Genomic DNA, 12,358 nt, shown 5'->3' on the forward strand with positions numbered 1-12,358 from the left:
TTAAAGTCCCTCATTATAATTGTAGAGGCATCTATTCCTCCACTTAGTTTTTCTAGTGTTTGCCTTGCATATTTGAGGTGCCCTGATCAGGTGCATAAATGTATGACTGTTCTCTCTTCTTGAAAGATTACCCCTTTTACTAATATGTAGTACCCATCTTTGTATCTCACTATAGTTTTGCATTTAAAGTCTATTTTGTCCTATATTAATATAGCTCCTCTTGTTCTTTTCTGGTTATTTTTTACTTGTAAGATTGTTTTCCAGTCATGCTCTTTTGACCTTCTTGAATCCTTGGGTCTAAGGTGGGGTTCTTGTAGACAACATATAGATGGGTCCTATTTCCTTATCCATTCTGCTAACCTGTGCCTCTTGACAGGTGAATTTAATCCATTAACATTCAATGTTATTACTCTCAAGGAATTACATTAGCCATATTTTCTTTGGATTTGTGTATGTCATATGTTGATTTTATTTCTATTTTTGTTCTTTTGGTTGTTCTTACACTTACCTACATCTCTCTCTCTCTCCTTTTTTTTCTTTCCTTCTGCAGAACTCCCTTCAGTATCTCTTAAAGGGCAGGTTTCTTATTAGCATACTCTCAGTTTCTGTTTATCTGTGACTATTTTGAACTCTCTATCATTTTTGAATGCCAACTTTGCTGGATAGAGTATTCTTGGTTGGAAATTTTTTCTTTTAGTACCTTGACTATATCCTAGGCTTGCCTCCATGGTTTCAGATGAGAAATCAGCACTTAACCTTATTGAGCTTCCCTTGTATGTGATGATTCTCTTTTCTCTTGCTGCCTTCAGTATTTTCTTTGTCTTGAGCATTGGATAATTTGACAACTATATGTCTTTGGGTAGGCCTGTTGGGATTTATACTGTTTGGGGTACACTGCACTTCCTGGACATGTACATCCATCTCCTTCAAAAGGTTTAGAACATTTTCAGCCATTATTTCCTCCAACATCCCTTCTTTCCCCTTTCCTTTCTCTTCTTTTTCTGGGATACCTATAATGTGTATGTTTGTGCACTTTATGTTGTCATTTAAATCCCTAAGTCCCTGCTGGATTTTTTCTGTCTTTTTATCTCTCAATTCTACAGTCTGTTTGATTTCAGATGTACTGTCTTCCACATCACTAATTCTTTCCTCTGCTTCTTCAAATCTGCTGTTATTTGCTGAGAGAGTATTTTTGATTTCTTGAATGGTGCCATTCATCACCATCATATTCGTTATCTTTTTGGGTAGGTTTACAATTTCCTTAGTATGTTTTCCAAGTGTTTTCTTAAAATCCTAATCTCTTCCTTCACTTCATTAAGTTGGTCTGTGATATTTTGTTGGAGAGCTTTGATTAGTTGTTCCATTTTCTGCTCTTCTTCCTGGTTTTTAATTTGTTCATTGGACTGTGCCATATCTCCCTTATTATTGGTTTGGTTTGTACTTTTTTGTTGCTGTCTGGTCATCATTTTTATCTTGGTGGGTTCATTCAGTTGATTAGCTTCTCCCTCTAGTCTTGGGTTTTTATAAGTGATGTTTATGTGTGTGTGTTATTTTTTCTCTTTGACACTTTGTTCTTCTTATTCTATTACCTTGTTGTTGTCTAAGTTACCTTGAAGGAAAAAGATTAGGGCAGGGAAAGCATATGAGGTAAGAAAGGAAAAAGTATTATAGTAATAGTGGTAGTAAATGTTAGCAGAAGAACCATATAAGACCTAGGAGAATAAATATTAAACTCATGTAAGCAATGTATAGTTATAGGAATAAGAAAGTGGAGTACCTACAATGAAATGGGAAACTGAATATGGAGAAGAATATTGTGTGAATTAAATGGCTAGCATGATCAGGAGAGAGGGAAAGAGAAAAGAAAGGACAATAAGACAAAGAATTAATAAGAGATAGAAAGCAGAATAGTAGTGTTAGAAATAAAAAGCCAGAAAAGTTGGGGCAAACAAAGTGAGGGAATGTAAGTGCAACAACAGAAGGTGGAATGTAGAGAGATGTAGGAAGGAAAAGAGATAGGGTTGGTTGCCAAAATCAGCACACACAGAAAAGTGGAGGTTGAGGATTAAGAAGCACAGCAAACAATAAACAAGCTGGCAGCACCTAAATGAAAACATGGAAACAAAAAAAAAGTAAAAAAGAAAGAGAAAGAAGAAAGAGAGAAAGAAAGAAAGAAAGAAAGAAAGAAAGAAAGAAAGAAAGAAAGAAAGAAAGAAAGAAAGAAAGAAAGAAAGAAAGAAAGAAAGAAAGAAAGAAAGAAAGAAAGAAAGAAAGAAAGAAAGAAAGAGAAGAAAAGGGTGGGGGGATAAAGAGGAAGGAAAACTAAGAAAAAACAAAAAACAAAAACCACACACACAAGCCACAAGCCCTCAAGCAAGGAGTTAAACGAACAATAAAACAAAGCAGACCTCCCTCTTAAGCTCTTATTTAGGGAAAATAAGAAACCCAAGTGAAGCTAATACAAGGATGTTATCTATGTTTGCTCCATCTCAAAGTATCAGCTAATATCCCAGCTGGTCACTACTCTAAGAGGAGCTGGGAACTGAACCAGAGACCTTGTATATTCAAGGCTGAAACCCTTCCCCTGAGCCAAAACCTCTTTCAGGGTCAACCTGTTCCACAAAAAACATCCCCTGCCAGGGGCAGGATGGACTCTTTGCAATCGAATAAACTGATTAGGAATCAGCCCTTCCCCCTTTCTCTCTTTCTCACTTCCCTTTCTCCCAGGGCAGCTGGAAGCCCAAAATTCAAATGGGACCCTGGTGAACCAAATCACCATGGAGAATAATGACTCATTCTCTTTGAGAGCGAGCACCCACACCTTGCCAGAACTGTAAATATGCTCTTGGAAGCTACCAAGCACTTCCTACTGTCCTCCTCCCTTAGGTGTGTTGCACAGGATTAGTTAATTGCCTGACTTCACCTTCTCCCAGATGTAACCCAGAGAGGTTAGGTAAATTGGGCTGCCTCCACAGTCACCTCTCCCCTCTCCCTGGTGTCTCCTCAAGCCAGCTGGCATGCTCCTCAAAGCTCAAAAAGGGGGGTCCAGACAATTGAACCTGCATTTGTAGGACACCTTTCCACCCTTTACCAGAACCCTCCCACTCTTGAAGTTTTTCTCCTCTGGCTGTGTGACCAGCAATGATCAGGGGAAAGCTGAGGCTTCTTGCCCTGGGAGAATGGGCAGAAACCCACGGTTTTACCTTGAGCTATCACTCTTCTTGTTGCACTCTCTCTGGATCAATGTCCAGCTGCCTCCTGCTTTGTGGGTTCCAAAAACAGCTCACTCAGGCAGGACTTTGTCCCCATCCAGCCATTTTAATGTAGGAGTGATGATATGGGTGCTCTTACTCTGATGCCTTCTTGTCACACCTCTGTAATTGAATTTAGCATTAAGACTGCCATCTAGAAGGCTAATATCATTTGTGAAAACAAGGATGCACATGTATGTGTGTGCTTGTGCATGTGCACATGTACATGCTTGTGTATGTGTGTCTAAATGCTTGTGGATGCACATGCACTCATAAGAAATTACTCTATGGATAGTCTTGAAAGACATTATTACAATTATTTCTGTTTCTTCTTATTGTTATCAACACAAGGCCACTGACCATATTTTGCATTTCTTGTGTATGTCCATCCCAAATTGTACTATAATTTGCTATAAGAAGTAAATACATGTTGAACACTGAGTTTGAAAATTCTTGAAATTTTGAAATAATCCATTTCTATGAAACTGCTCAAATGCTCTTAGACCAATAAAGGACTGGCTTAAAGTTAAATACCAGAAACCTCTCCAGTGCAGCAGAATTTAAATGCTACAAGCACAGAAGATTGATTGTAGTTATTGTGTTTGAGGCACCATTGTTTATGTTCTATCATGATACTTCTCTATTTTTTTCTCATACTGACTTGTAGCTAGCAGGAGACACTCTATAGTAATGATATGATTTACTTCTGACCCTAGCTGCTACTGTAGATTTTGTAATCCAAATCAATTTCACTCATAGCAGGGGCAATTGGTGAAGTATTTCAATTCTGAACAGAAAATTGGGTAAACATTTGAGTTTGGTATCCAAGAAATAGCCATGGGTAACTGACTTTCAAAAATCCAAACCAAAGGCTTCTAGCCACAGTGCAAATTGATCATCTTAGCTGATTTGCAGCAATGTTCATAATATACAGATTCAATGGTTATCTAACCACTTTTATTATTATATATGATAACGAACAAGGTTTTTTTAAGAATATAAACTTTCCGACCTTGAGGAAGCTGAACTACTGCACAGGATAAAATATAGGACAGGATAGCACACAAATTTCAAATCTGGGGCATTGCAAGTGGCAATCAAGAAGGAAATCAACCATCATCATGTGGCTCATGTTTAAATGAAGCTAAGAAACAATTCTTATCTAAGTCTTAGATGAAGAAAACTCATTTCAACCAATTTCTTTTTCCTTCTCTACTATTTTAAAAACAAACATCTTCCAGCAGGGTATATTATATTTGTCAACATTTTAGATCAGATTCCAAATTTAGGGAAGAACTGTGGATGATTGCATTGGACATATATCAGTTTTTTGGAATTTTTCATTTGAACTGCTTTAATGTGTTTAGGGAATTTTAAAAACTGAATGATAAAAGTGACATGTATACCTGACTTGATCTTGGTCGAGGCTTGAAATTAGGAGATAACAAGGAAAGAAAGTGTGGCAGTTTGATAATGTTCATGATTTCCAAAAATAGATATTGGCTAGTTTGCAAATGGTTCTGTTCCTCTGGGCATATTATTAATAGACTATATTAGATCCAGAGGTTTCACTCTTATTTGATTAAATAATCATTAAGGCTTTGATTGGGCCAAGTCAGTAGGACATTGACTTCCTGCCCCCTTGGTGGGAAAGGAGACATAGAGAAACCACACCTCAGAGAAAAGAGGTGAGAGTTTTGATCCTGGTGCCTGGGAAGTAAATACATAGAGAAGCAGATATGTGAGGAAGGAGAGAAGACTCCATTAGACACAGCAGAAGCCCAGGGAAGAGAGACAAGCCTTTCACCTGCTAGTCTACAGCTGGAATAGTGGACAGAGTAAGCAGCTGAGCCTGGAAAAAATGAGCACTGGGAAGAGGAACTCAGGAAGCCTGAACTCTTGCCCATATAAGCAGCCATCTTGCTCCAGCATGTGGAAATAGACTTTGGTGAGGGAAGAAACTTAAGCTTTATGACCTGGTAACTATAAACTTCTACCCCAAATAAACACCCTTTATAAAAGCCAACAGATTTCTGATACTTTGCATCAGCACCCTTTTGGCTGACTTATACAGAAATGGAAGTGTGATGAAGTCTCACTAGAGATAGCAGCAGTTTTAGGAACCTAGGGGAGTATTAAGATCCTGGGACAGTATTAGATTCCTGAGACACAATCACGTTCTTGGTACAGTACCGGCAATGGGACTGGTGGTGATTCCAGTTTCAGGGGTCAGCAGTGAGAGCTTTGAAGCCCAGGAATCATTGGTAGTATCCATGAGGATGTTCTGTTGAAGGATGGATCTGGGCTACAAGTTCTGAGCCAGGGAAATTTTAGCCTGACTCACTTGTCTTCTATGTGGTTTTGGAAACATTCATTACTCTTTTAATAAATTCATTTGGTATTTATCTTATTCACAATAGTTTATGTTGCCTGCAAATAAGAACTTTTTCTAATAAAGTGATTGGGTTCATAAAGCAATGTTTGAAAATACAGGGATGAGTAGTAAGGGTAACAGTACTATGACTTTAAAGTAAACTTGAGTTGGTTCAGTGACTCTTCCAACTTTGTGAGGTTTGAGGTACTGAGTGGTAGGAGGAGCTTCAGGCTTTAGTCAAGAGAGGATTGATCTGGGTCAACGTATCAGAAGCTTAAATGAAGGGAGATTCTGCAGCAATTCTAGGTTGCAGTAGGGCATGCTTGTACATAAATTGCCAACTATATAAATGATTAATGGTAATTACTTTATTGTATCATTCGAATGATTAATCTATTCACATAGTTCTTTTACATTCTTTTAGAAATTGTTGTTCAACACATAATACTAAATTTGAATGCTTTTTAATTCAGAAAAACAGTGAGTGTATACTCCTTGATTCCTTTTATTAAATCACGAAACAAAGATCTTAGTAAAGAGAATGAGAGGAGAATTTTCATGCAACTGAACTTTCAAAGTTAGGTGTCTTTGACTTATGTGGAATTGGGGCATTCTATGAATGTGCTGGGGAGTTTAGTCTATGCCTCACTTCATGATTAATGAGACAAATTTAATGTTTGGAAATTTGGGATAAAGAATTGCATTACCTTCAAGTTTATGTAGATTCCAAAAAAATGGAGTTCTTCAGGATTATTTTGATATTTTATTTGAACATGTGGTTAAAGTTCAAGTCCTGTGAAATGAGTTAATCACAGGGAAGCAAAGTGTGATTTCTTTGACCTACATTACTTAATTCATTAAGTCTATGGATGAAAAAATATATAATATCTGTTGGTGCATTCAAAGCATGCCCATTGTTATAGTTTGCTAATGGCTGCCAATTCAAAATACCAGAAATGGGCTGGCTTTTACAATAGGGATTCATTAGGGTAGAAACTTTTAGTTCCAAGGCGGTGAAAATATCCACCTTAAGGCACCATTGAGAAATGCTGCCTCACCAAGTTGCAGCTGTGGGCAATCAGGTACAGAGCTCATCTCTCCTCTCTCCTTATTGCTACAAATTTGGTTGCTCCATTGATTCCAGCCTCAGGCCTCTTTCTCAGTCTCTCAAGGTTTCTCTTTTTTTTTTTTTGTACCTAACACAATACTTGCCCACATGTCAGGGTAAAATGATGTCTTTCTCTGTGAGTCTCTGCATATTTCTTCCATTTATATAGGGCTCCAATAAGAGGGCCAAGACCCACCCTCGGTCGTAACTCACTGCAGTCCAGTCAAAGACCCAATTGAATTCAGTCCAATGGATCCCAAACCCACAGGAATGGATTAGCACAAAGAACAGGATCTTTTCTGGGATTCACAAAAAACTTTAAACTGTGACACCAATATACTTCATGATATAGACATTTCAATGTCTGTATTTCCTGGAGGGGAATATCTGCAACTAGAACTGGTAATTCCTTATGGCAACTGTACAAATTTGGTGAGTATAAGGACTCAGAATTTAAGCAGAAATATAAATCCTATGTATCTAAAGATTCAATTCGCTTTCACATATGAGTGAAAAGTATCATTTTCCAAAGAGAGGAAAATGTATTTTTGGCTACTTACAATATAAAAATTGCTACCATTCCAAGTCTTTCTGACTAGTGTATTTGAAACATTAATGCATCTCATCTCTTCCTCATCCAGTTTCTATTTTCTTTTCTTTGAGGCTTTCAAACTGTGAAGTCCAATATCCAGAAAGAATAGCTCAAGGGATCATTCATCATTATATCCAGCACAGAGTACTTGGTTTATAGCTGTTCCTCAAAAAAATGTTTGTTGAATAAATGAATGGTCAGAAGAGAACTTTCCTTCCACTCATGCACCAGACGTCAAGTTAAAATGTTCGGAAAGATCGGTCAAATGTATTGATGATTTTTTGTCCTGAAAATTCTCACAAAATAGAATAAAACATGTTGAACAATTGTTCTAGCATGTATGAGTGCCCTGGTAGGGTGCCTAGTAAGGAAAATAAACATCATTTCTTTATGCACAAGCTATTTTGATTGTAGTTAAGCAACAATGGGAACTTTTGAAAAGAATTTCAAATCATAAGGTATGGGGGTCTTTTAAAACTTCTTTCTTCACTTATGAAGTGTTAGAATAAATATCTGAGTAACATGTAGGCCTAGGAGAAATAGTACATTAATTTTAAGTTTGTGCACATACTCAAGTTGAACATTTTATTCAGATATTATTAATTTTGTATCACAATGATTAAATATTATTTTAAAGATTATAAAATTGCCCATATGGAGGATGCTTAATTATTAGTTAATACATTTTTTCTCAGATATCTATGGGTTAAGAAAAGCTTATAGTACTTTACAAGGTTATATCCATTTTGAATATGTGGGTAGTTTCTTATTCCCATAAATTAAGTCGGGAGAACACAGCAAATAAGCTGATGGCTGCACTTTGGATGTTCATGTTATGGAATATTAATAAAATTGTTTGATCTGAAGGTCGAGGCATCTTTTTTGTTTCCAAAACTTTCTAGAGCTGTCTGCATTTTTCATAAGAAAAGTAAAAACAGTAAATGGAAAATATTTAGCTGTTTGGGAAAACAATTGCCACATACTCCAGCAGTTACTACATAACTGTCATACAATACATGGGAGTGGTTACCAAAAACAACATGGTTTAATTTATGTGTTTGTTATTTGCACATAAATATTTTCCACATGAATAATGCTGAAGTGTCTTCTGATGCAAACAGAATCTCACAAACACCATTTCTTTCTTTTCAAGCAAAATTTTAACATGGGTGATGTGCTAGTGCTTGCTGAAACATGAAAGTTAAGGGAAATACATTAAGGCATTTGCTCAGGTGAAACCTCTTATCATGAGTCACGATACTGCATCTGCAATATTTCCTCCTAGGATTTTTTTTCAAAAATGTTTGAATTGGAATATATCAATGTAACCTGAACAGGAAAGTTCCTGTGCTTGGGGAGGCAAATGAAAAAACTGTGGGTTTCTCAATATAATACTATGAACTAAGGCGCTATCTACAGGTGCTTAGAAAGTCTTTCTGTCCTTTTTTTCACCTTTTCTTTAACCATCAACTGCCACCCCTACTTGTGCTTTGAAAGTGGTTGGTGAAAATTTGTGATTCATATTATAATTATTGGAGCTCAAGCTCATAGGTTTGGCCTCATTAGAAACATACTCTAGCAAACTAAAATATAGCAAAGGTAAGCATCAATAAAATCTTTACCCTGTTGTGATCAACTTCTTGCTTTCGTTAACCTGTGGCTCAGTTTTTAATTTAAAGTTTACCCAACCTTTGGCAAAATAAAATGTACTCATTTATTATACATTGGTCTCATATCGAGCATCTGGTTTTGTATATCAAGGACTCCTTTGGATACAACATTATTGGGTTCTGGAAAGTTTATTTAGAATATATTACCTCTTATATAATAACTTTTCTATAAGGAAATATTAGTAGATATGATATAGATCATATTAAAGGAAAAGAACACCTAAAAAGTTATTTTAAAAATTCTTAAGAGGAAATGACCAAAGTGATCTTTTAAGTACATAACTTATCTACATGTATAAATTTGTGATATACAAAATGAGAATGCAAATACTATATGTTCATCTTTCTTCCTAGGGAGTTTTGTGAATAAATTTCCATTAATCTAGTGATAAATGCATCCTAAATTTGTATAATTTGTGCCCTTTCTGGATGATCTGCTATTTTTGTACTTTTCCTTTTACCTACTCTAATTGCATTTCTATAGAAGTCCTAAATGTTTATATATGTGCCTGGCAATGCATATTGTAAATATCTGTTAACATAGTAAAACTCTTTGCAGTATAGTCATCACTTTGAATGAAAAACTGAGCTCATTACAATGAAATTAAATTTACAAACTACTGCAATAAAAAAATTAAGGAAATGCCAAATTAGAAAATTGGTCTTATTTTACCTATTTGACTAAGATACATGGGAGAAATATAATTTATATCCTTATACTCTTATAAGTGTCTATATAATAGGTTATGCAAATTGATTCTCAAATATCTATGGGTGTATGTGTTCTTTTAAAAGGATATGTTCTAAAAAATAACATCTCATGGCAAATATCATGCCCAGAAACAGTCTAAATCTTAAGATAAGAATAATTTATTTTTCTAACCTCTTTACAAAGCTGTTTTTCCTAAATAGGTGCATTCTCTTACTACACTAATAAAAGTGACAATTAAGTTTGTAATGCTAATGAACAAAGTCTTGAAAAAAAATGGGAGCCTCAATAATAAAGTGATACATTGTGAAAGTGATAGCAAAGTATAATCTGCAAAGTTTTGCAGAGTATATTTTCATATTTTACAAGTGATATAAAGGATATTTTGGAAATAGATAACATAGGAGGGTAAGTGTTTGAGTTTCCCAGCTGCGATCACAAATATTACAAAATAGGTTTGCTTAAATAATGGGAATTCATAGGCTTACAGTTTTGAGCCTAGGAGAAGTCCAAAAGAAAAGGGGTGTCAGCAAGGTGATGCTTTCTTCCTGAGGACTGTGGCCTTCTGGGGCTGGCTGTCATCCATCCTTGGGTCCATGGCTTTTCTGCCATCTGGCAATGCATGTGGAACTATCCTCTCCCTTGTCTTCCATGTTCTGCTAACTTCCACCTCTATTGCTCCATGTTGGCTTTCTCCCTATGACCTTTATAAGGTCTCTAGTAATAGGATGATGACCCATCCTGATTCAGTAGGAGACTCATTAACTAAAAATAGCATCTTCAAAAGGTCCTATTTATAATGGAACCCCAGCACCCATAGGAAAGGATTATGATTAGGAACATGTTTTTCTGGGTTGTTTTTTCTGGGAATTTTTTGAGATATTTATTTATCATATATAAAGTGTTCTCAACTGTTTTCCAGTGAGCTTCACCACTTGTGATGGTGGCATTAGTGCACTAGCATACAAACACATTTTCTCTTTTATTCAAGTGGTATAGAGCTATTTCATTCTGAATCAAGAGAGTGAAAGCCTCTTCTTTCTCTCAGGGGAATATAACAGATGGCCCACTTCTGCTTTTTCCCAAAGATGTATTTTTATTTCAGCCAGAAGGCTTCTATGCTCATAATAAACCAGTGGAGTGCTCTTTTAATGACCAAAGGCATAATTTAGAGATGGGTTCACAGTTGTCACTGATTCAGGAGCCATGAGCATCAGTCTCCAATAAGGTCCCATGTGTGGCCAGGATCATTCTAATTAAAGTATATATGGGGATTGAAGAAAGCACTTTTATTTTTGCATCAGAAATCCATGGACCATCTTGGGTGGTCCAAGGTCTCAGAAGGCATAATAACTAAGTGTGGCTAAGGCCTCATCTTGAAAGGAGTCCTATGGTAGTATTAAAGTAAGAATTTGCTGAATATTTTATGGTGCAACTTCATGGGCTTATTGTTGAGGTGGGTCTCATTTATGATGAGCAGACATAGTACCTGTAGAAATGTGTTCTAATGAGATTTGTAAATTAAGTCATCTCAAAAGTAAAATTAAATATTATTAAAAGCTATTGGATGTGGAAAGAGTATCATCAATAAAATGTCACACCTGGATTACAATGGACATCTGGATGTATAATTTATATATGATGTGTTTATATGCAATGTTTAGATTATTCTGGTATCATGGAGGCTGAGTAAAGGTGTACTGTGTTCCTTCAAAGACGAATGTGGATTGTAAGTGGGAGACTGTCCTTAATCCCATGAGTCCCTACATAATGGCAAATTTTTTATATAGAGTGATTTATTTATCTACTATTTTCTCACTATTTTAGGGTCTCACTATTTCACACCATCTTAACTATTGCTGGTCTCGGCCTTTTGATTCATTTTACACTCTTCCTTCTACATTAAAATATGTTCTAGGAGAAGAGGATGTCAAAACTACTGCCACTTAATTCTAAGATGAAATTATAGTAAATATTTTTTGTTTTTAATTGTCGCATATTGTATACTATATCTGAGATAACTTAGGAAGTACCTTGTCTTAACTGGCTTATGAGTTTATCTCAAACATAATTTAAAATATTAAGATTGGCCAATAATGTGCAATATCAAAAATTCGGAAAGGCAAGGTATCTGTATATGTAGCATCGCATGTGCTTGATGGCTTATTCCTATATATGACTTCTCTGCAGTCCCTCTTCCTGTGGCAGAATCTACCAATAGTGGTAGAATCAGATGTAACTGGAGGATGTTCTCAGTATCATTTGTTATGCTCCAATTAAGTGGTTCCTTAGCAAGAGCACAAATGGTATTATATTTCTAAATAGTTCCAATGGTCCTGATCTTTCCTTATGTAAAAATTAATTGAAGTAATACAGATTAGTTCTATAGAAGATTAACCAGAGTTTACCAAAATTTCATGTTCTTCTTTCATAACAAAATATCAGAATCATCATTCATATCACTCAATTCTCTTCCCACATATACTACCAGAATATCTTAAGAATGAATGTATTTAACAGATAACTGGTCCACAAAGAAATCCACAGGCTCGTTGGGAGAAAAATCCTTTTGGTGTACTAATATCAATGGCTATTGCTGTAATACGAGAAACAGGTGTTATCAAGGAAAAATACACTTCTACCTAATAACTCAT

This window comes from Dasypus novemcinctus, chromosome 4 (assembly GCF_030445035.2).
Source record: "Dasypus novemcinctus isolate mDasNov1 chromosome 4, mDasNov1.1.hap2, whole genome shotgun sequence".
Classification (NCBI taxonomy): Eukaryota; Metazoa; Chordata; class Mammalia; order Cingulata; family Dasypodidae; genus Dasypus; species Dasypus novemcinctus.